We start from the raw sequence: 25,106 nt of genomic DNA, 5'->3' as shown, positions 1-25,106 counted from the left end.
ATAATAAGTCAACAAGTCCAAAATGTACAATTATTAAGTCCGAAACAGTCCAAAAGTTCAAACAGTCCATTTGTCCAAGACCAGACCAGTAGTCTCAGTGTTAAAGTTCTCAAAATTCTCTAAGTATAGATTTTTCCCATGAAAAATTTCGCATGGGGTCCAGTTTCGCTTCGTATGGACATGCGAAGCAAATCAGAAACTCATTTCGCTTCACATGGTCATGCGAAGCGAGACAGAAACCCCTTTCGCTTCGCATGGGCAAGCAAAGCGAAACAGAAATCCTTATCGCTTCGCATGGGCAAGCTAAGCGAAACAGAATTCCTTTTCGCTTCGCATGGGCATGCGAAGCGAAACGCAACCTTATGCGAAAAAGTTCTACTTGTCCCATTTTGTTTCCTTTTTCTTTCAATGGTGTCGCCTAGCCACGAATTGGGTTTCTGGAAAGATTGACCTAGAAACCCTTTGGTTTGCTTGGTCAATTGAACCCTTGTACTTACTAAATAACCCTAGATCTACAAACTGTACACAATTGAACCTAGAATCTAACAAACTAATGATGATAATTAAGATCAAGAAGCCTAATAACAGTTTCTAATTATGTGAACAACACATATATGAATGTCATTTTCCAGATCTGGCCGACGGTTCATATGAACCGCCCCCACGATCTCTGTGAACCCAGAAACATAAGATGAACAGTGAAATTAAGATGTTTATGAAGTTATACCGCTGGTGTATGTTCTGGATTCAACGGCATGATTGATAAAGAGGGCCGGATTCTTGGAAAAATTTGAAACTGATTAGGGTTTGAAGGATGAAGATGAGAGAGAAAAGAGAGAGTAAAAAGTAAAAGTGTTTGGTGAATAGTGAAAGATATTTTTGGTTTCCCTTATATATAGGGTCAGCCTATCTCGCGATAAGGTCAAAACATCGCGAGTATTCACCTAAAAATACACTCTCGGTCCTCGATCTTTAAAAATATTTGCATTTTCAAACCCAAAAAACATTTACTCACCGAATCCAGGCACTTGTTTATTTAATTGATTTTTCTTTTGTCTGTCCTTGACTTTTAACGTTTGCAAGAACGATCTCTTAGTAAAGACAGAACATAAAAACAAAACAAACGAAGACAATAATAAAAATTAAGAATAAAACTTAAAATATTAAACTGTACAGGTACTTAATATTTTAGAAAACAAAAACAAAATAAACTAAAATAAAAGAAAATTTTAAAACATTTTAAAGTTAAGAGTATTATTGAATTAATTTACATAGAACTTTTCTTTAGTTAATTTGCAAAGAACGATCGTGATATGGAATCATATTGATTTGCAAAGCCCTAGATCGCATTTCCATTTTGAAATTATTGTGACACAAATTCATCATCGACTGCAGATATTGTCCATTTGTTTAACTTGACAAGTGTTTTGGAGTAAACGTGATACATTTGAGGTTCAATTAGGCATGAAACTTATGTGGTCCCCACTTAATTAGACATGTTACTGATTCCATCATATCTCGGGCTTACTATGTGTTGACATGTCATCTCAACTTGACTTAAACCTTTCTTAGTTGATCACAATACTCTTATTAACATACTTGACACTTTGATTTTGTGTACTCAATACTTCGTGCTTCGCACACTTGACTCAATCTAGAAAAGTTAAAATAAAGCAGAAGATTCAGGGCCTTAACGATCAGATCTTGTATGACTACAAACAGAGAAAGTCCAAGGCTTGAATCAAAATAAATGAAGAAATAAAGCAGAAGTTAAAATCCTAAATGACTCTTTTTCTGATTTTTCATTTTGTTTTTCTGTTTTTCTTTTTCTTTTCTTGACTCTTTTGTTTTTCTTTTTCTTGCCTTTCTATGAGGCTTTTCTTGACTCAAATGAAGAATCAAATTGACACGAATTTTATAAGACGACTGTGATCAGTTAAAGAGAGACTTAGGTATGACATGTGTAATTACATTTCATCCTTCATTGATGACTATCACGGAATCATGCAACCGCTTCTTAAATGTATAGCCACTAGCAACGGCACGAGTTTAAGTTTATATCACCCAACACTGACTTGTTTGTCAAGCCTATCTACACATTGATGAATGACCTTGTAGCCTTTTGTTCTACTCTTTTAACGCGCTAGAATCATTACATACCAATGTACTATCACTTTCCAATAGGTCGGATCAAGTTCTTAATTGAAAATTTTAAAATAACCGACTCCCTCTATCAAGGACCTCCCTCTAAACGGGACAACACTTTTAGAGTTTTCTTAAGATTTTCTTAAATAGGAGTAAAGATGAAATTAATATTATATATAAAAATTAAAATCTTTTTGTTAAGTCAAGTGACTTGATTTTTGTTTTACTAAAAGTAAATTTAAAATCTTTGTGGTGAGTTAAAGTTAACTCATTTTCTCCCTCTAAAATTGTGACATATTTGAAAAATATTTACAATTTTAAAACAAAGATAAATTTTACTCAAAAGAAATCATGCCCAATGACTCAACGAGATACAAAAATCGGGCACGACTAAAAGCTTTGGTAAAGAGATCTACAAAGTTATAGTCAGAATGGACCCTTTTTATATTGATAAGCTTACGATCAAAACAATCACGAATAAAATGTATTCAGATGTCGATGTGCTTAGTCTTTAAGTGCTGGACCGGGTTTTTAACAATTGCAACGGCCGCCTCATTAGCACATTTGATCGTAGTTCCATAGAAATTTAAACCGTAATCCAGCAGCTGATGCTGGATCCATATCACTTGAGAACAGCAGCTGGATGCGGCAATGTACTCGGCTTCTGCTGTGGAGGTGGACACAGTGACTTGTTTCTTGCACTGCCATGAGATCAACCGATCTCCCAGGAATTGACATCCACCCGACGTTGATTTTCTGTCCAAGTTGCATCCCCCGTAATCACTGTCGGTGTAAGCATGAAGTTCCAAGGGAGATTCCTTTGGATATCAAAGAACCAAACGTGGTCTTCCCTTCAAGTATCTGAAAATACTCTTGACAGCCGTCATGTGGGATTCTCTTGGGTCTGACTGATATCTGGCACACTGACAAACAGGGAACATGATGTCCGGTCTGCTTGCAGTGAGATACATCAGTGAACCAATCATTGACCTATAGAGATGTTGATCGACTGGTTTTCCTGAAGGATCAGGAGCGAGAACAGGTCGCGTAGCGATTGGTGTCATGAAAGCAGTTGAGTCCTTGAATCCAAATTTCTGAAAAATGTCATGAACGTACTTTTCTTGGTGTATTAAAGTCCCGTTCTTCTTTTGCTCAACTTGTAAGCCCAGGAAGAAAGTCATCTCCCCTAAGGAACTCATTTCAAATCGCTGATGCATAACCTCAGAGAACTCCTTGCACAGATTCTCATTCGTGAACCCGAAGATGATGTCATCAACATAAACTTGTACTAGAATCAAATCACACTTGACTTTCTTGACAAATAGAGTTTGATCGACGATTCCTCTCTTGTATCCATTCTTCACTAAATGATCGGCCAGTGTGGCATACCACGCACGAGGTGCTTGGTGAAGACCATAAAGTGCTTTGTCAAGTCGGTAAACGTTATCAGCATGACTTGGATTTTCAAAACCTAGAGGTTGACTAACATAGATTTCTTCTTTTACTTTCCCGTACAAGAAAGAAGTCTTCACGTCCATTTGATACACTTTGAAGTTCATGTACGAGGCATATGCCAGAAAGATGCGAATTGCTTCCAGTCTGGCTATCGGTGCATAGACTTCATCGTAATCAAGACCTTCACGTTGCCAAAAACCTTGTACAACAAGCTGGGCTTTGTTTCTAATGATTACCCCCTTGTCATCTTTCTTATTTCGGAACACCCATTTCGTTCCGTCGGTTTCTTATGTTCTGGCTTCTTCACTAGCCTCCAAACATTCAACTTCTTGAACTATAACAGCTCTTCTTGCATGGCTTCGACCCAACAATTCTCTTTTAGTGCAACTTTGTAATCCCTGGGTTCCACCTGTGAAATAACACAAGCAAAAAGACATCTGTTAATAGTACCAGAGGTGCTGCGTGTTTGGATGCCAGCGAACAGATCTCCAATAATGTTCTCAGTCGGATGTCGACAATGGACCGGTAACTGTGGAACTTGCTCGACTGGTGTTGCCTCAAGCTGGATGGTCAGACTCTCTATGGGATGAAAAACAGTGGTCGCAGGGACAGAAGCACTTGGTTGTGGATCAATTTCGCCTTCTTCTTGATCAACCATGTGTTCTGGGGCAATGGGACCTTCCCATAGGTTGTCATAGAATAGGACAACAACGACTGGAACAGAGGTTGTGTTGGTGTTATCAGAAGCTTCATTCTGACTGGGATCAACCTGAACATTTGATGCATCAACCTCCACGGCAGGACCTTGATTGTCTTCTTTTGAGGGAGGTGTGGGGACAGATTCCACCACACTTGGTTATGCAGGAGGTGGCTCTGCTTGTTCGGCTTGAATATTTTCTTCGTTGTCGGCTGATACATATGAATCAGTATAAGAATCAGTGATGTCTTCAAACGGGCAACTCTGTGGTGTCAGCAGAGGACTGCACATCATTAACCGAGGCTGGTGGATTAGCCACGAGTTGTACATTAAGTACGGGTGCAGGAGCAGCTATATTGACATCTCCAAGATCTCTCAACACAGCATGCATCAAAACAGATTGATCATCAGCAGGTTGAACCGGTACGGAAGCAACAGGGGAAACCGTTGGTACAACGGGTGTCACATACATCCAACGAAACTGCTTGAACAAGCTTTCATAATCAAACATCCAGTCCAGACCATTGTGTGCATCGGTAGGGTTCAATTCTTGCCAATCAATGTTGAAAGACTCCAAGATCACTCTGGTTTTCTTGTTGTATACCCGATAAGCACATTTTTCGGCAGCATAACCAACAAAATAGCACTCATCCGCCTTTTCAGCAAACTTGGAGGTTGTTCCAGCATTGGTTTGGAGTATGGTACAGGGACATCCAAACGTTCTGAAGAAATTTACCCTTGGCTTCGTTCCATAGAAGACTTCATATGGAGTCTTGTTCAATCTTTTGTTTAGGGGCACACGATCTGGGTAAAGCAAGCTGCATTGATGGCTTCACCCCAGAAAATCACTGGTAGTTTTGAGTATGACAGCATTGTTCGAGCGGCTTCAACCAACGTACGGTTTCTTCGTTCAGCCACCCCATTTTGTTCGGGAGTGTAAGGTACGCTGAGTTGATGAAGAACTCCCTTGTTGTAACAGAATTCATTCACCACTTTGTTGCAGAATTTTGTACTATTGTCACTCCTGATACACTTCACTTTCTTGTTAGTTTGATTCTCAACCAGCACAATAAACCTGAGCAGAAACTGTGATGTTTCATCCTTGTGCCCTAACAGAAATGTCCAACTGAAATGCGAGAAATCGTCAGTAATAACCAGACAATAGGCTTTTCGACCTATTGCCATTGGTTGAATTGGACCAAAGAGGTCAATGTACAACAACTGTGGAGTGGAGGTTATGGAATTGATGGTCTTGGGTCTGTGAGGGAGTTTATGCTGTTTGCATTTAGAGCAAGATAAACATTTTTCGGCACAATGAAAAGATTTTACTGGTAAACCCCTCACGTGGTCACCTTTAACCAACTTATTCAAGTTCTTAAAGTTGACATGACCCAAACATCGATGCCATAAAGATGAATCGTTCTCCGATGCCTTGGACATCAAACAAGAAGCAGAGCGCATGGAGTAATTGCTTCTCATGTCCAGAATGTAGGTATCATTGTGCCTAGGAGTACGAAACATGATCCACTCTTCAGGGACTTTGAAACCTGGTTTCAATATAAGACATTCATTTTCTGAAGATAGGGTTGAGAATTTCTTATCACAAATTTGAGAGACGCTGAGCAGGTTATGGTTGAGCTGTTCCACCAGATTGACCTCATCGAATGTCAAAGTACCATTCGAGACCTTTCCTTACTTTGTGATCTCTCCTCCAATGTCACCGGCAAAGGAAACATGTCCACCGTCGAATGGTTTGATGTCAAACAACAGCGACTCGTCTCCTGTCATGTGTCGGGTGCAGCCACTGTCTAAGTACCAAATACTGTTGACAGGCCTTCCAGGCTGACCCTACACACACGAACAACCAGTTAGTGGAGGGTTTCCCGAGACGCACTTGTCTCAGGAAAATTAAACACAAAATCACCAAGTTTAATTTTATGATTTTTGAAAATATAGTCTTTCGGTGAGTCTGAATCTGAAGAGCAATCCCTCGAGGAACTTGAATTAAAATTCCCTCGAATTTGAAACGGTTTTCTGGATTGCCTTCGTTTTGGTTTAGGCTTAACCACAAAATCTTCTTGATTAGCCTTAGAGAAAACCTTTGAAGGGTTCTTGGGCTTTTCAGCTTCAGACACCTTTGCTAACCGCTTCCGTTCCCTTTGGGTTAGCCAGAAAGGTTTCTTGGGTTTTTCAGTTCTTTTGGCTCTTAAATCCATCTCACTGTGGTTAGGCATTTTCTTAGTTTGAGCATGAAACATAGGAAATGTTTGACCAAACTTACATCTTGAATCTCTTTGTTGCTTGTGCCAGTTTTTGCAATGTCTTGCAAGGTGAGAAGGATTGCCATAAACGAAGCAACATTTTCTTTGGATGCATTTATAGATATCTTGGTCACTGAGATATGTGGGATAGGGTGATGCAGTAGGGTTAACGTGTGTGTAACCAGTATCTGTATGATAATGATGAACATTTGAAAATTTTGAAGCATAAAGATTTGAATGCCTCGGATTTTGTTGAGAATAGTAGTAGCCATTATCAAACTGATCATAATGTTAGGAACTACTGTTATTATAAGTATTTTGAGAAAATGAAGTTTAATTTGGTGGCACGTATTTACAAAAAGTGCTTGGTTTTTCATTTTCAAAACTAGATTTCTCTTTAGTCAAATTCTCAAAATGATGATTAGTTGATGAGCAGCTAGGACTGTTCTGTTCATCAACCTTAGCTACGATAGTTTCATCAAAAATATTTTCACATTCTGAATCAGATGAAGAACATTCACTTTCATTACAATCATTTATACAACTGTCATCACCAGATGTTTCACAGAATACAACTTTGGATCCTGACATTAAGTTTCCTAACATTGACTCACACATTTTATTATAGACAGGATTGTTAATCGTTTTTGTTAGACCCACACAAGACTTAAAACGGGATTCTAACTCTCCTTTTGTCTTACAACCCTGGTTAACCTTCCCACAATCACCATTTACATCACCTGCTACACAAGACACGTTGACGTTAGACTTATCAGATGATGGGACTAGAGCAGCAGTTTAAGAGGCAGCAAGAACAAATTTCATAGGCTTTGGTATTCTACCAACCCCGTATTCCATTTCCTCGTCTGGAAAAGTATTATAGCTAAAGTGGGGCAAGCTAGTGTAATTATCATTCATCGGTGGAGGTACCGCTGAATAATCATATCCTAGCCCCGCTTTAACTTTAGTACTTCTCTGGACTCCAATAAGATCATCCAATTGCTCAGATGATGCTTCAAATCTTTCAACTTGTTTTCCCTTTTCTCTTTTATCAGAAGCATCAAGTTTCAATTTCTCAATTTCATCTTTTAACTCATTGATTATATTTTTATAATAGATGATATCTTACTCCTTAACAAAATTTTTAAGTTTAAGATTTGCTACATCATCATGGTGAGTTTTTATCTTTTCAACATAAATCTTGTCGGCTTTAACAAATTCAGCATTTAATTGACGAAGTTTTGCATTTTCTTTCAAAACTTCGTCCTGAAGATATCTATAATACGTAACCTTATTTATGCAGGCTTGAGTGCAAAGATTGTGATTTACCTCATCAATGGGTGATTCATCAGAACTTGCAGCTGTGGATGAGGATGCTTCATTGTTTGAGGTGAAAGCCATGCCTACCATGTTGAGAGGATTCTGCAGCTCTTGAAATTGATCATCCCAATCCATGCCAGTCTGGACCTCCGTTTGGGAGACAAGGGCCCTTGTGTTTGAACTTGAATTGCCCTTGTGTGGATGATTACCAATTCTTGGAGCTGAGCTGCTTGGCTTATGCACCTCATGCTTCTTTTTGGCAGCTTTATTGTTTTCCTCCTCAGTCACCTCGGTCACACGAATATCATTGGCTGGCTTTGTCGGATTCGTGCATTCTCTCGAAAAGTGACCCATCTCACTGCAGTTATAGCACCGTAGCTTTGACTTGTCAAACCCGATCCTCTTCCTGTCAGAATCTTTGAAGCTATCTTTCCCATACTTCTTCATGAAATTTGTGGCTCTGTGTTACGGCCATTGCCATTTGGTACTTGATATCCATCTTTTCGAGATCCTTTTGATTGATGTATCTCATATCACCTATCTCGAATTGTGGTGGCAATAGATTTCCTTGCATCAACTCTTCATGGCTTGACAGAAAATCATGAACGATTAAGATGTTTGAGTCATTCAACAATGGTAGGGCTTCACAGTAGCTGGTGCTTTTACTTGACTGATTCTTTGATGATGATGAAATTCCGTGGGCCTTCAAAGCTTACTCAACTGCATTATCGACTGCCTTCTGAAATGAGCTAGGCTCAGATGATCTTGATTGACTTCCCGTTGAGATAAAGGCAGCAGACTGTGGAGGAACACTTGAGGAGTACTTTGGAGTGTTCACGGGGTACACATTTTGCCGAGTTGTGCTGATAAAGGCAGTTGGCATTGTAGATGCAGTACTTACCCCAACTTGATTCAGAGAACTCAAATGATTGTTCATTCTCATTTGCTCGTCCATCTCAAATGACTTGATAGTAGATATCAAATCACTATTTGTTATAGCATTCAGATTGGTGGTTCTCTTGATTGTGATTGTATTTGTACTCCAACTAAAAGGCAATGAATTCATCAACTTGTGAATGACCTCGGAGTTGGTGATGTTTACACTTGCAGCTCTTATTCTCACCATTAGCTTCTCAAATCTCTTCACCAGGTCCAATACAGCTTCACCCTAACGATGATTGAACATATTAAACTCTTCTTTCAATAGGGCTTTCTTGTTTTCCCTGATCTCAGCATTGCCCTCTATCTTCTCAACAAGTGCATCCCACAAACCCTTCGCACTTCTGTGTTCACGTAAAGTTTTAGTGATCTCATTTGAAAGACAAACAGTCAAAATGAGATATGCTTTCTTATCTTGTGCTAACAGGTCCCTATCATTTTGATCATAATTTTCAGGAGCCTTTAGTTGTTCCTCAGCTTGTGTAACAGTCACGAGAACATGAAGACCTTGTTCAAAACATCTCAACAAATCAGTTTCAGTCAATGAGATATAGTTCATGAATCTCCATTTAAAGTCAGCAAAGTTATCATCTAGGGTCATGTACTTTGGAGGTTTTTGAGGTGTTCCCACTTGGTTTTCCAACAATAAATAACCCTTGGTTTTCCAACAATAAATAACCCTTCAACGGCTCAGAATCAGTACTAGCCATGGTTTTAGCAGTCTCAAACACTTAACAATCTTCAAACAAAAAAAAACAATACAGACAACTTTTTCGCGCGAAAAAATTTTTCAACCGAAGCGAAAAACTCATTTCAAGCGAAGCGAAAATCTGTGCGAAGCGAAGCGAAAAAGTAAGTGAAGCGAAGCGAAAAAGTAAACGAAGCGAAAAACCAGGCGATGCGAAAAATTTCAGATTTTCTAGAAGAAATCTTTCTTGGGATCTGTTCCACCTAACTTGTCAGTTCTGGGTCAAAGGTTGGTACACTGATTTTTATGCCATGAGAAGCGAAATTTTGACTTGTTAGTTTTAACACTTTTCAAACCCGTAAACACCAATCTTAACACTTTAAACCCAAACCTTTTGGATCTAAAGCTAGTACACTTGTTGTTTTTCACCAAGAACACATTCTAAGACATATTATGAAGATTTTGCCCGATTCTTTTTGTATTTTTCTTCTTTTTGTAGTTTTTGTGAACTTTCTTTGTAAGAACCCTTCTTTTCTATTCCCAAGATCAAAACCCAAGGTTGTGATCCAAAAACCCTCAACTAGTGAGCCAAAGCTCTGATATTAATTTTAGGTCCCGACGCGGGTGGATCTAACAACAATCTTTGGATTAACCAAATTTAGTGTTAGCGAAAATCACATTAAGTCACCTAGGTGGTCTCGGATCTTGAGAGTTTATTTTCGGGTGTAGTGAGAAAGAGAGACGAGAGAAAGTAAGAGAAGGAAAGATATGTGAGTTAGTCAAATTGGCAAAAGGATATGCTTCTCATGGCATGCTCCCTATTTATAAAGGAGCATGCATGAGAGTTTTTTTTATTTCCATAATGCCCAATGGGCTTGATTATAAGTTTTTCCCTTGGGTCATTTCCTTTGAACCATTACATACAAAAAAAAACTATTAAAGTCCAAGAGAAATAAATACATTCAATAGGGATGGCAAAAATCCCCGAATCCGACGGGGAAACCCGAAAACCGGCTTATTTCGGGTCGGGTCGGGTTTTGTTTTTTCGGTTTCGGGTCGGGTTTCGGAGATTGTTTCGGGGATTGTTTCGGGTTCGGGTTCGGGTTTGGGTTCAGGTACCCCCGCCCCGACCCACCCCGATATAATATATAAATATAAATATAAATAATATATATATATATATATATATATTAAAAACCTAAACCTACATCCAGACATCCACTCATCCAGACTCCGCCACCGCCAGTCCGCCCCCGATTCACTCAATCGCCGTCTGCACCACCATCACCATCCACTCAATCGCCGTCTGCACCACCGGACCACCCTCCTCCTCCTCGTTTTGATCCCAGCCGAAGTATGTAATCTCACTCTTTAATCACACACACACACCATTCTTTTCTTCCCCACTATCACACACACACCGAAGTATGTTTTCTCCTTTTTTAGGGTTTTTCATTTGAAATTGACCTAATTTTGTTGTTGTTGCATATCGTATGATACACCGTTCTCTTTGCGATTGATGATTGACATGATAATTGATTTGGGGAATCTAATTTGTTTTAGGGGTTTCCTCTTTCCATGATAATAGACTATATTAATATTAATATTATCCTCAATTATATTCATATTCTTACTCTATGGCCTCTCGGTCTCTGTTTCATTCCACCGCTTTCTCATCCTACCACCTGTAAGATCCCTAATTCTCTTATTATTATTATTATTATTATTATTATTTCACCTGTTTTCACTCCAACTTATGTTAACGTAAATATTAACGAACTTATTCCGATCGAATTGCATGTTTTAATGTAAATCGTATTGAACTTATTGATTTCTGCTAGCTAGCTATTTAACTGCTCCTGCATTGAATAATTAGACTGTAGTTGACTGTTGATTGTATTCGGTGAGTACGTGTAGTCAAATTAGACAGTTTGGCAGTTTGCGTGTTGTGGCTATTGAGATGAGTTTGGATTGGAGCTGGATAGTGTTTGTAAGTATGTGATCGATGGCTTGTTGATGAATGAGATGGCGATTTAGGTTAACTTGATTAACTCTGACATGAGTTCCGATTGAATTATATGTAACACGTAAGTCGTATTGAAGTTATTGATTTCGGTTAGCTAATTAGCTGCTGCATTGAATAATTTTTTTAGCTCTGATGATTTTCGTGTTTCGTTAGGTTGTTAATTATTGTTTTTGTGTCGTCGTCGTGTTAGAAGGAGCTAATTCGATTCTCCACCGCTCCTTTTAATACAACGAGCGGAAGTCATGTCATGTCATGTCAGAGTTCATCAAGTTAACCTAAATCGCCATCTCATTCACCAAGAAGCCATCAATCATACACTGAGAAACATTTCCAGTTTCCAATCCAAATCTATTTCAATAGTCAAATATGCAAACCGTTTAGATAAACACATGCTAACCATATACAATCAACGTCTCAAATTGGTTATGAATGGTGATTTTGGGAATTTTCAAGCTGTAATAAGCGGAGGCGAATCGAAGAAGAATAGGTTTAAAGTTAATTCTTTTTGTTTTAAATAAATTAATAGATGTAAACACCAGTGAATAACCTGCTCATATTAAGTATGATCTCATTGTTTACTCTTGAATAAATTCAACAATAGAAGAAAGCAGTTAAGCCAAATAATTTGTAGTGTAGCAGGTATACATAGACCCATTGTGCAACTAGCAATCATGAGCCACTAGTCCATTCTATATAATCTTCTCTAGTTCTCTTTACTTTGGATAGGAAACTTGATAATGTTTTTAGAAATTTTCAAGTATTAAGCAGAGGTGAGTTGAAGAAAAATAGGTTTAAAGCTAACTCTCTTGTGTTTTAAATAATATGATTGACATAACCACTAATGAATAAGCCTATTCATATGAAGTATAATCTCATTGATTCCTCTATAAATTCTATAATAGAAGAAAGCAGTCGAGCCTCTTAATTTGTAGTGTAGCTGGTATACATTGACCTATCAATCTATCATGCACTAGCAATCACGAGCCACTGGTCCATATTGTATAATCTTCTTTAATTCTCTTTACTATGTCTTTAATTTGTTATCTTCTAGCAGCCTGTAGTTGGCTTTTGCTTAAAGTCTTCTATGTGCCATTCTATTTCAGTTGCATCTACAACTATATGGCATCACAAGGTGATAAATTTGCTTCAGACACTTGTACTCCTACTCCCGTTGCTTCAAACACTCCTACTTATTCTACTCCTCAAGGAAGCAGTGAAGGGGTACATGATTCTAATGAACCACCACCAACTAACTTTACTACCCACGATGAGTCTAACCTTGATGATACTTTTGAAGATGGTCAAAATGTCGGTGGTAAAAGGAAAAGATCTGCCGTGTGGAACCATTTTAAATTAATGAAAGTGAACGGTGAAGATAAGGCGGAATGTAACTATTGTAAGAAAAAGCTAGGAGGTTCAAGCAAAAACGGCACATCGCATTTACGAGATCATTTTGAACGTTGTCCAAGACGAACTGTTAAAGATATACGACAAAGCATCTTGATTATGGAGCAAAAGAAAGTTGATGGTAGTTCATCATATCTCTCCAACTACACGTTTAATCCAGACAACTCAAGGAGAGATCTCGCGGAGATGATTATTGTGCACGAGTATCCTCTTACAACGGTGGACCATCATGGTTTTAGAAAGTTTGTTCAAGGTCTTCAACCTTTGTTTAAGGTTCCGAGTCGAAATACCATCAAGAGCGACATTTTAAAAATTTATGAATATGAAAGGGTGAAAACTAAGAAACTATTAGGGAGGATCACAAGTAGAGTGGCAATAACTACTGATATGTGGACAGCTAACCATCAAAGAAAAGGGTTTATGGCCGTCACTGCACACTTTATAGATGACTCTTGGAACTTGCAAAGCCGAATCATGAGGTAAAGCATATATATTGTACAAGTCTAATATAAAGTTAGTTTAAAACTTTAAATGTATTTTACACTTATATTGATGCATAAATTTTATATAGGTTTATTTATGTGCCTGCACCACATACAGCTGATGTTCTTGCAGATACGCTATATGATTGTCTATGTGATTGGAATATTGATAGAAAAGTGTCTACTCTTACCGTTGATAATTGTACCACAAATGATGCAATTATCAACAAGTTACTACAGAAGCTTCCATTGAGATCACTCATGAGGAAAGGAGAGTTGTTTCATATGCGTTGTTGCGCGCACATTCTCAATTTGATTGTTCAAGATGGTTTGTCTGTTATTGAGGATGGGATTGAAAGAATTAGAGATAGTGTTTTATTTTGGTCTGCATCAGGAAAAAGAGAGCAAAAATTTGAGGAAGCAGCCAATCAACTTGAAATGGAATACACAAAGAAACTGATCGTTGATTGCAAGACTCGCTGGAACTCTACTTATTTGATGCTTAGTGTTGCTATACCTTATAGACATGTTTTCACGCGATTAAAGCAAAGAGAGCCCAGGTATACTAGTTTGCCTACGGACCTTGATTGGGACTTAGCAACTGAGATATGTAACAAGCTACAACTATTCTATCGGGTAACTCTTTTGTTTTCTGGTAACAAGTATCCTACTGCTAATGTCTTTTTCCCTTTGATATGTGAGATTCGTTTTTCTATGCGGGAGTGGACTAAGTCTTCTATTGTTGACATTAGTCTAATGGCGTATAAAATGAGTATCAAGTTTGATAAATATTGGTCTGTAATTCATGGGATTATGGGGATGGCTGCGGTTTTAGATCCACGTTACAAGCTAAAATACGTAGAGTTGCTTATGCCTGCCTTATACGGTGAAGAAATGGCAAAGGAAGAGTTTAAATCTCTTGAGGATTTTGTCCGAGCTTTTTTTAAAGAATATGAATCTACCAACTCACGTGGTAAAAACTACTATGAAGGTATAATCATATTAATATTTAATGAGTATAAATATAAATTGCTAATATTTGATTTATCTTGATTCACATTAATTTATAGGTGGTGGTTCTAGTTCATCTTTATTCAGTTCGGGGTTGTCAGAGTGTTCTTCTGGTGGATTCCAAAAATTCCTATCTGACATTAAATCCAAAGCTAAGGTGAATGATGACTTGAATGATATGGCAGAGTTAGATAACTACTTGAAAGAAAATCTTTTGCCTGATGAAGTAGAACTGGATTTGTTGCTTTGGTGGAAGACAAATGGAGGTAAGTATCCGACACTTCAAAGGATGGCAAAAGATGTATTGGCAATTCCAGTTTCCACCGTTGCCTCTGAATCTGCGTTCAGTACAAGTGGAAGATTAATAAGTCCTCACCGAAGTCGACTTCACCCAAAAACTTTGGAGGCTTTAATGTGTGCTCAAAGTTGGTTGTTGAATGAGATTCGAGGTAACGCTATATTGAATATTACATTATTACTCATGTTATTTATCTTCATAATCATGAATATATGTTTATGTTATTACTATTAAATATAGAAACTTGTTCGGAAGAGACCGAGGCATATTGCCGCACCATTGAATATGAAATGGATGTGGAAGAAGTAATAATATTTATAAAATTTACTATTTTTGTAACATAGCTTTTATTCTTTTAACTTGGTTGATTTATTGATAAATATTCTTAATGTAGGTAGGTACTAAAGAAAGTGGCACGACGACTTTGGATGATTTGGTTTGATTTGGTATTTAGATTTGGTCGCAAGTTTGTAGTTTGTGTATTTGGCATGATTTTTCGGCCATGTAGACTTGGTTTTATTTCCTTTGTAACACATTGTTTCAGCTTTCATGTGTGTGATGCAGAAGTTTATTTCGATAAATGTTCAGTTATGTGATGAACCAATTTCGGGTCGGGTCGGATCGGTTTCGGGTTTTCGGGTTCGGGGACGGGGCGGGTCGGGGGGGTACAAAAAACCAAACGGGGAATCCCCGATTTAAACCCGACGGGTAATGGGGCAGGTACGGGGATGGTTTTTGGTTTCGGGTTCGGGTTAAGCAAAACCCGCCCCAAACCCGCCCCGTTGCCATTCCTAACATTCAATACAAAAGACTAATAACAAAATGGGTCTAACATATAGAAACGTCGGTGATCAAGAGCTTTATAGTAAGACCAAAAGAACATATGAAGAACATGAGAATGATCATAAGCTTTCAATTTTTAATTCTTATTCGAAAGATTACATGAAACAAGAACCAAAGGCGGCATATATAGCCAAACCCTATTGACAACCTTAATATTATTGAATTCAAACTAAGCGTTTTTTTTTTTTGAAAAAAAAAAAAGCCCTTGAGCGCCAAACTTGATCACGTGCCAAACAAACCAATTAACATGTGAATTAACAATAACACATTAACACCTCTCCTTAATTCACATTCCATAACTCCCAGCTTGAATTTGAAGTTGAAGTTGACAAAAATTTCTTGAGAGAGGCCCTTAATTTGTTAACACTTCTGCCAATTGCTCATGAGTGTCACAATATTCTAGCCTTACTTGCTCTTGATCAATCATGAGTGTCACAATTTCTTGAGAGAGGCCCTTAATTTGTTAACACTTCTGCCAATTGCTCATGAGTGTCACAATATTCTAGCCTTACTTGCTCTTGATCAATCATGTCCTGATGAAACGAAATTTTAACCCTGCATGTTTGGATATGTTGTGAAATATTGGTGTATTTAAAAGACTTAATAGCATATTTGCTATCATAGTAAATGGTTTCTGCCTTATCTTTCCAAACCAAATCAGCCAACAGTCTCCTAATCCAAATTGATTGATAAATGGCACTTGTGGCCTCCACATATTGTGCTGCAGTACTTGATAAAGCAACAATATGTTGCTTCTTTGAACTCCAAGTGATGGCTGCACTACCAATAAAGAACACTTGTGCTTAAATGTAGGACTCAGAAGATCAAGATTTAACCAACAATTTAGAACATAACAACAAGAAGATGAACACAAGAAGGGATAACCCAAAACACGAACTTTTATTATATGAACAACGCTGTTACAAGGCACGACTTTCTGTTTACACTGACGCACTGCTTATACACAACGAATAAGCGGTAAATTAACTACCCATGGCGGTTATATAACTACCTCCTAGTTACATAACTAACTTATAACCGCCAATAACCACCTAATATTTACATCAAGACCCTCCTAACTTACAAATATTGCATAAAACACCCTAAACTGTACTTTATACTAATTACAAATTTGTCTCATAACATTGTATCAAACTTGATCACACAATTAAGGCCAACATTCACCCCTCTAATTGTTATTCCAAGTTTGAGTGCTCTTCACTTGGTTTTGATTTGTCTTGTCTTGTATTTTCTTGCATCTTAGTGGTTCTTGTAAATGGTCTTCTTTCACCGCTCTAATACCATAAATGTTGGTGATCAAGAGTGATTTAGTAAGACCAAAATAACATATTAAGAACAAGAGAATGATCCGAAGGTTTCAATTGATTAATGCTTAATGCATAGAGTGCATGGACCAAGAAAAAAAATACGGCATATATAGCCAGACCCCTAACGTAAACAAAACAAACAATAAGGAAAATAACAACCCTATTAACCAGGTCAATAACAACCATATTGACAATGCTAATATTATTAAGTTCAAACTAAGCCTTAAAAAAAAAAAAACACCTTGAGCGCCAAACTTGATCACGTGCCAAAGTGAATTATTTACAACAACAAGAAACACTATATTTTCCTTACTTTTAATAATTCTTTAAAATTCTCCATTTTCTTTTTTTTATATTTATCGGCCAATTTGAATAAAGGACAAGTTGATTATATCTTCATTTCACTTTTAGAAGAAAACTCATATCTTAGAAGAAAACTCATATCTGAGATAGCCCCACCCAACTTGAGCCCTATTTTTTTTGTTTCAAATAGGATTTGAACCCAAAACCTCTTTATTAATAAATTTTTATATTTACCTATTTTTTTAACCAAATCTTTGTTTTATCTTCTCTCTTTAAAAGTTCTTTTTTTTAGATATTCCATATTCTTTCTTTTGTGTTTCTCTTTTGTGTTTAGTTAATGAGTTTTATATTTGTTTTTTAATCTTCTTTTTTGCATTTTTACTAAGGGTGTGGCCGGGTGGTCGACGGCCACAGGCCCGACACCCCGCTAGGCCCGAATCTTTATTTATTTTTTAATTATATGTATTTTTATTAAAACAATATGTATACTTAGTGTTTAAACTCAATGACATAATCACTAGTTTGGCATAGTGGCAAAAGGTTATTACTTCCAGCTAAAAGGTCATGAGTTCTAGTCTCATTTGAGACATGTTTAACCCTATTTTTATACAAAAGTTTTTTAAACAACCTATATTATAACCAAATAAGGCCATATCAAAATTAAATTGTTTAAACTTAACAAAATACTCCTTTTACTTAAGGCCCAAAAATATTTTTAAACAACCTAAATTATAACCAAATAAGGCCATATCAAAATTAAATTGTTTAAACTTAACAAAATACTCCTTTTACTTAAGGCCTAAAAAAATTTTCGCCTTCGACCCAAAAATTTTTTTGCTTTCTCAGAGCCGGCCCTGCTTTTTAACTTTCTTTTTTGGCGTTTTTCATTATTATTATTATTATTATTATTATTATTATTATTTTGTCTATGTAGACTTTAGTCTTCTTTTGAAGTGACATTAACAATCATGTTTTTTTTATTTACTAAGTCTATGTGTAATCTAGTCTTCACAAAAATTATTAAAAAATTAAGTATAAAGGCATTAAAACGTTAAACTGGTGGTCTTTATGTTACTTGAAATTAACTAGGCCATCTGATAAACAAATGCAAATGTGTAATGAGTCGCTGTTTGGTCACACAATTCCGTTTTTAACAATTCAAAAATGTTCGATGTAGCATAACAACAAAGTAAATTAATAACTTTTTTTTTTTTTGAATGTTTAAGCTTGCCTCCTACTGTTTACAATAAATCGCCATTGCCAGGGATCGAACCCTGGACCTCTCACCCAAAGGGGACGCACAACCAAGTTGATAGGTTTTATGGGGTACTTAGCAAAAGGGTACACTTGTCATTCTTTAAAATATCATTAAATAAGGGGATATATATACTTTGCAATTAATAAGGTTTATAAGGGAATATATGCAATTTTGCATATAAGATGCATTATTATTTTTTTTAATTTATTTAAAAGAAAAAAAAAGATAGATTATTAGTTATATGTTGATGGTGTACGTTTGCAGTAAACTTATTGGTGCCAAGTACTATAACAAAGGTTATCAGGCCTCATATGGAAAATTAAATTCTTCAATGAATAGCGCACGTGACTATATGGGCCATGGCAGCCATACATTATCAATTGCTGGTGGTAACTTTGTTCCAAATGTGAGTTTCAATGGAGTCCGGATGGGAACTGCCAAAGGCGGTTCACCACATGCCCGAGTGGCTGCTTACAAGGTTTGCTGGCCACCTTCCTCTTCAGGAGCTCAATGCGACATGGCAGATATAATGAAAGGGTTTGAAACCGCCATCCATGATGGTGTTGATGTAATTTCAGCATCTCTTGGTGGAGAGCCTACTGATTACATGTATGATAGTCTAGCCATTGCCTCATTCCATGCTGTCATGAAAGGAATCACTGTTGTGTTTTCTGCCGGGAATTATGGACCTAAACAAGGAACAGTCTCTAATGTGGCTCCTTGGGTTATTACCGTAGGGGCTAGCACAATCGACCGTGAGTTTCGATCTTTTCTTCACCTTGCTAATGGACTTCACTTGAAGGTTAATTACATACCCATTCTCTTAACTTTACCAGTTACCTTCATGTTTTCTTTATAACATCTAGTTTTTATGTGTTATAATAACAGGGGTTAAGCATGCCCAAACCCTTGACACATTCTGGATTTTATACTCTAATTAATGCTGCAAATGCTAAAGTAATAAACGCCACAATGATGGATGCGTACGGACTTTTATTTTCCTTAAACATTTTCCTAGTTTCTCTTGGTTTTCTATTGAAATACTGATGGTTAATATATGTGCGTGTGCGTGTAGAATGCTTTGCGATCAAGATACACTTGACCCACAAAAGGTTAAAGGGAAGATCTTGGTGTGCCTGAGTGGACGTGTGGAGACGCCTGCCAAAGTCTTAAATGCTATACTTGCTGGTGCTGCTGGCATGATTGTTTGCAATGATGAAGAAAGTGCCGACAACATAATAGCTGATTCTTATGAGCTGCCCACAGTACATATTACATATGCTGACGGGCTTCGTCTCTATGCCTACCTTAACTCTACCTAGTAACTATCTTCAACTCAACATGGCTCGACCCTACCCATTTTGCCACCTCTATATTTCCCCCTTTTCTGACATGATATGTCACTGACAGATTTGCATTGGGGTACATAACCCATCCTGTACCTGTTATTGACATAGAGCCAGCTCCATTTGTGGCCTACTTCTCTTCTAAGGGGCCGAATTCAATCACACCAGAGATTCTTAAGGTGTTTGATCTATCAAATGATACTTATCTTTCCAGGGTATTAGTTGAAAACTAACTACATTAATTTTATAAAAATGTGCAGCCTGATATTACAGCACCTGGAGTCAATATTATTGCAGCATTCTCCGAAGATGTACAAGCAGCATTTCCGTATAAAAAAAATTATTACCATATAATATATTATCAGGCACTTCAATGGCTTGCCCACATGTTGCTGGAGTTGGTGGTCTCCTCAAAAGTGTCCACCCTGACTGGAGCCCTGCAGCCATCAAATCTGCCATCATGACCACGGGTGAAGTTCACAATGATCATATGTCTTAGTTATTATCAGTCTTTGATATGTTAGTTTAATAACTAACTATGATAGAGCCCATGTGATACACGGAAGGTTTAAAAAATACAAGAAAAAAGTTAAATTTAGTAATATACATAATAACATACTCTATGAATTAATAAGATATAAATAATGATAAATAAAATTTTACAAATTATAAATCTCTAAAAAACTCTTTAAATACAACATTGGATAATGACCCGTGCGATTAAGAGAAATGTTAAGATCATTATATTTAAACGTAAACAAATGTTAACTTATAACATACAAATAGGATATTTAATGAAATGTATTAAGGCATCTAGAATATTTCTATAACTTATTTTTTGGGATTTCCAAATATAACATAATTGATTGGCTTGATAAAATAGGAAACCACTCGCATGGCATCTACGTGTCATCCTATGTAAAGGCCCTATAATAATGTCATGTGAAAAAATCATATTGCTTTAATAGTATAAAGTTAGATATATAAATTTGAAAAAAGATTAAATACAAAAATTGTTCATAAAACCTTCAAATATCTCACTGTACACTGCACAACAATTGTGGTTTTCCTATATTAATTATTCAATGGTATGAAAGGATAACTTTAAAGTTTTAAAATGATAAAATAATTAATCAAAAGTCAAGCCAAGTTTAACTAAATTTTTACATGAGGCAAATTCTAGGTATCTAGGTGTACACACGTTCGAAAAGAGACATTTGATAGTTTAGGCATATGTTAGTTGTTTTACGCAAATCAAAAGGATCTTTATAATAATAATATTTTTAAATAAAGTATTTAAAAATTTAGTTTAAAAGACGTAATAAAAAAATAAACTTTAAATGTTTTCTTATTTCTGGAAATCACATTAAATAAGAATTAATGAAAATTTAATATAGGAAGTTAAAAAAATAATAATAAATGTAGCAAATTAATTTAATAGATTTAAATAAGGTTTAATTTTAAAAATAACTTATGTGTCATCCTATGTGGACACTTTAGAAAAATGTCATGCGTTCACATTATTTTGCTTTAATATAGTAGTAAAATTAATATATTGTGGTGTATTTGTACAACAAGTATAAGAGACAATAGGGGGTACCCGATGATGGATGAAACTAAAAATGAGGCAGATCCGTTTACCCGTGGAGCTGGAGAGATTAATCCAAATCGTGCCATAAATCCAGGACTAGTTTACAATCTAACTGTAAATGATTATCTTGACTTCCTATGCACTAGAGGATACAATAAAACCATAATCCAGAAGTTTTCGGGTCAACCTTACAAATGTCCTAGAAAGAGCAGTCTCTTACACTTCAACTACCCTTCCATAGCTGTCCATAAACTTAATGGTACTGTCACCGTAACAAGAAGATTGACGAATGTGGGCCTACCCGATACATACACAGTTCATGTTAAGAGCCCGGCTGGGATATCAGTGGATGTGAAACCAAACATTCTTGCATTTGGGAAAAAGGGTGAAGAACAGAAGTTTGAGCTGACCATGAAAGCTGATGGTACAAGTGTAGTTAGAGGTCATGCTTTTGGAGAACTAGTATGGTCTAATGGCAAGTTTTTACATGAGAAGAGCCCCATTGTGATTTCTGTGGCCTAAACAATTATTAGTAGTTGATGTAATAATGACTAGTTTGTAAGGAATGTTAATCAGTTTTTAAGTTTCAATTCCCGAAAAGCTAGGGTTATTTGTTATACACTTGATAAGAAAATAGAAACACTATAATAAAAAATAAATAAATAAATAAATAGAGAGTGTTGGAATATCAAGTACACACTTGAGAAATCATGGAACTAGTATATTTATTTATAAAAATATTGTGGAGAACAAAGGGGTAATGACATAAAAGTAATAGTATATATTTTTTTTCTTTCACATGTCAGTGACATGACAATTACTCTATCATTTTAAATTTCTATAACTTTTTTATAAGATATTTTTTGTAAAAAACAAATGTTACCATAGTAACAAGTGTTCTTTTATCTTTAATTTTAGTATGACTTTGTTATGTTAAAATTAAACAAAAATTATGTAATTGTGTCTTTTTTCCGTCATTATGTCTTGTCACTTCCGGCTTCATATATGGGCCTAGCTAGGCGTGTGATCAATAGTGAGTATCTATTTTGTAAATATACCAGAGTTGAAGATTGTTTTTAGCGGAAAACTTTATTTAAAATATAATATTTATTTACAAAAGTTCTTCGGATTTTAATTACCAAAATGTTGGATTTATAAAAATGTTTCATCTAATAATGATTATTTTAGTAATTTAAAACCGAATCATCTTCATGTAGCGAGTATCTAACTTCATAAGTAACTCTAATTCCCCGTTACTGTTTGTAGGTCATATTTAACGGATCTAACAACTTTACTCGGATAATATGTGTTGTAAGTGCACGGATTTGGTGTCCGCAGCTGTTCGAATAGGCTAGGGGTAGTTTAGTCTTTATACTTAATGTATAAAGGCTCATTCGCTAAGCATGTTTAGCGAATGAGGCCTCATTCGTTAAAGACTAGACTCATCCGTTAAGTTAGGAGCCCATTCGTTACTACATTGTAACGAATGATGGCTTATTCGTTAATGTATACCCATTCGCTAACGGTGTTTAGCAAATGGGCTATGGAAAGACCTTATTCGTTAACCTTGTTAACGAATGAGAGGTCTCATTTGTTACTACGGTTATAACAAATGTGTTAGAGATCTGTGCCATATTTATCACCTGTAACGTTATGTTGCCAGATCTCTCCTCACCTAATGTATTCATCATCCATGATCAATAAAGTATTATGTTAATGTATGAACACGACCTTTAACGTATTGATTTACGGCTAGATTCTTGGCTCGTAATAACGTATTCACAATTGGTATCAAAGCCGGAGGTTGCTTGTGATACGTTCGTTCGTGTTCTTCATGGTAATTTACTGTTTGAACGGATTTTGGAAGAATTATGGGATGAATGATGAAATTGATGACATATTCATGGTCCTGATTAAAATCCGAAGCTTCGTGATGTAGTATGATGGCTAATAATGGTGAATTGATGACATAACGAATGAGACATCATTCGTGTACTGTTCATACGAATGTAAGGGTGATTAACATATGAGACATTCGTTAAGAAATTTAACGAATGTGGGTTTAATGTATAAGCCATTCGTTATGGGGTTTAACGAATGAGACGTATTCGTTCATGAGTAACGAATGTCGATGGTTGCTGGACGAATGTGTTACTGTTGTAGCGAATGAAGACCAGGATAACGTATGAGGATTTAAAAAAAGAGTATTTTCGGAAAATTTTCTTAAACGACATTTTTCGAGGATATTTCAAATGTGCGGGACACTCTTCTGGCAAATTTTGGTGATATATTTTCCGGCCGACTTTTCACGCATATCGAGGGGCCGAGGGGGAGTAACCGACTAAGTTAACGAGAATTTTCTTGAAGATTTGTTCAAGATCTTGCCTAATTTGTCAAGAAAAGGAGGAGATAAAACTTTAAAGAGTTTATTTGATCGTTATCTTCCTACCTTCGCAAGTGTTTATTGAAAAATTACTGCAATTCGGGTGGTAATACGTGACTGGAAAGCTACGTTTGACCGAGTCCAAGACTGCAATTGTTCTTCGATTGTGGATTGATTTGTTCAAGATTGAAACCTGACTATGTGGGATACGAGTGTCTGTCCGATTACTTCTTTTTGAGGGACTTTGATCCTGACTATGTTGGCTACGAGTATTCGGCGGATTGCTTCTGTTGAAGGGGATAATTATTGAATGGGTTGATTTGATTAAAGAATATACGGGTCTTGTTATCAGATTGAAGAATATGATTGTTCGGTGTTGATTGACGAAGGTTGGAACTCTAAATCATATGTGATGTGGTCTAAAATATACATATTATTATATGAATATTCCCTACTTTTAAGTGCGTTTGAGCCAAGTTTTTATTGAATATTATTAATATTTGGTTCACATGCGAGTTTAATGGTTTCTAGAGACTATGAGCTAAAATGAAACAATTTTTTTAATAAACTTGAAACCAACGAATGAATAAGTCATGCATAATTTTTGTATTTAGCTCTTTTAGTTTACTAGTAAGAAAGTGGGTACTTTAAGCATGCTTTTGAATTTCAGGTTATGGAGCATTAAAGATACATGATTGAAGCTTGGTGTTGTAACGCCCCAAATTCTCGTAAACGCCGTTGCTCAGTGCGCATATTAAAGTGGTCATACGAAACTATTAATGGAAAGTACTTTGGGAGCTAAATAAATATGAAAGGAAACATGAAGGAGCTATTGTGAAAATATGAAATTAATTCACTTTCTAAGATATATGTTCATGAGTGGAGAACCCTAATAAAAAAAGAGAGATTCTTTCGTGGAGCAGAAGAAATAGGACACGGCAACCACTGCACATATATATTCATTATAGAGGACAGTCGACAAATACATATTATTATTCTTTTCGGGAGAGCTTTGGGATTCGGAAGTCCATTGAAGAATTTGTGTTATTTTCGTGAGACTTGGAACAAAGTACACAGCAGCAGACATCGTTCATATTATTATATTTGTTTGGGTTTTGAAAGCAGCCACAAGTCAATTTCTTTTAAAGGTGTTCGGGTTCATACCTACTCATTCAAATACGGTTCTCTTGTTTTTAAATCTTATTATGAACTTGGGTATTGAACTTATTTATTTTATTATTATTTTGAACATGATTATTGGCTAAACCCTTTTTAGTTGCCTAGGCTTTGAATGAATATTTGTTGACTTTTGGTTTGCTTGTCGG

At 36.3% G+C, this 25,106-nt stretch overlaps 1 pseudogene; it reads left to right on the top strand.

Moving 5' to 3' along the window:
- LOC143606299 (subtilisin-like protease SBT5.4) overlaps positions 1-21,920 on the top strand; it is a 36,083-nt pseudogene extending 14,163 nt beyond the window's left edge.
- Positions 21,921-25,106: the final 3,186 nt, after the last annotated feature.

This window comes from Bidens hawaiensis, unplaced genomic scaffold, assembly GCF_021521415.1.
Source record: "Bidens hawaiensis isolate Kalapana, Puna unplaced genomic scaffold, B.hawaiensis_p1.1 tig00074129_1, whole genome shotgun sequence".
Taxonomy (NCBI): Eukaryota; Viridiplantae; Streptophyta; class Magnoliopsida; order Asterales; family Asteraceae; genus Bidens; species Bidens hawaiensis.
The sequence above is the reverse complement of the archived record's forward strand: the minus strand, read 5'-3'. Positions and strand labels throughout refer to the sequence as shown.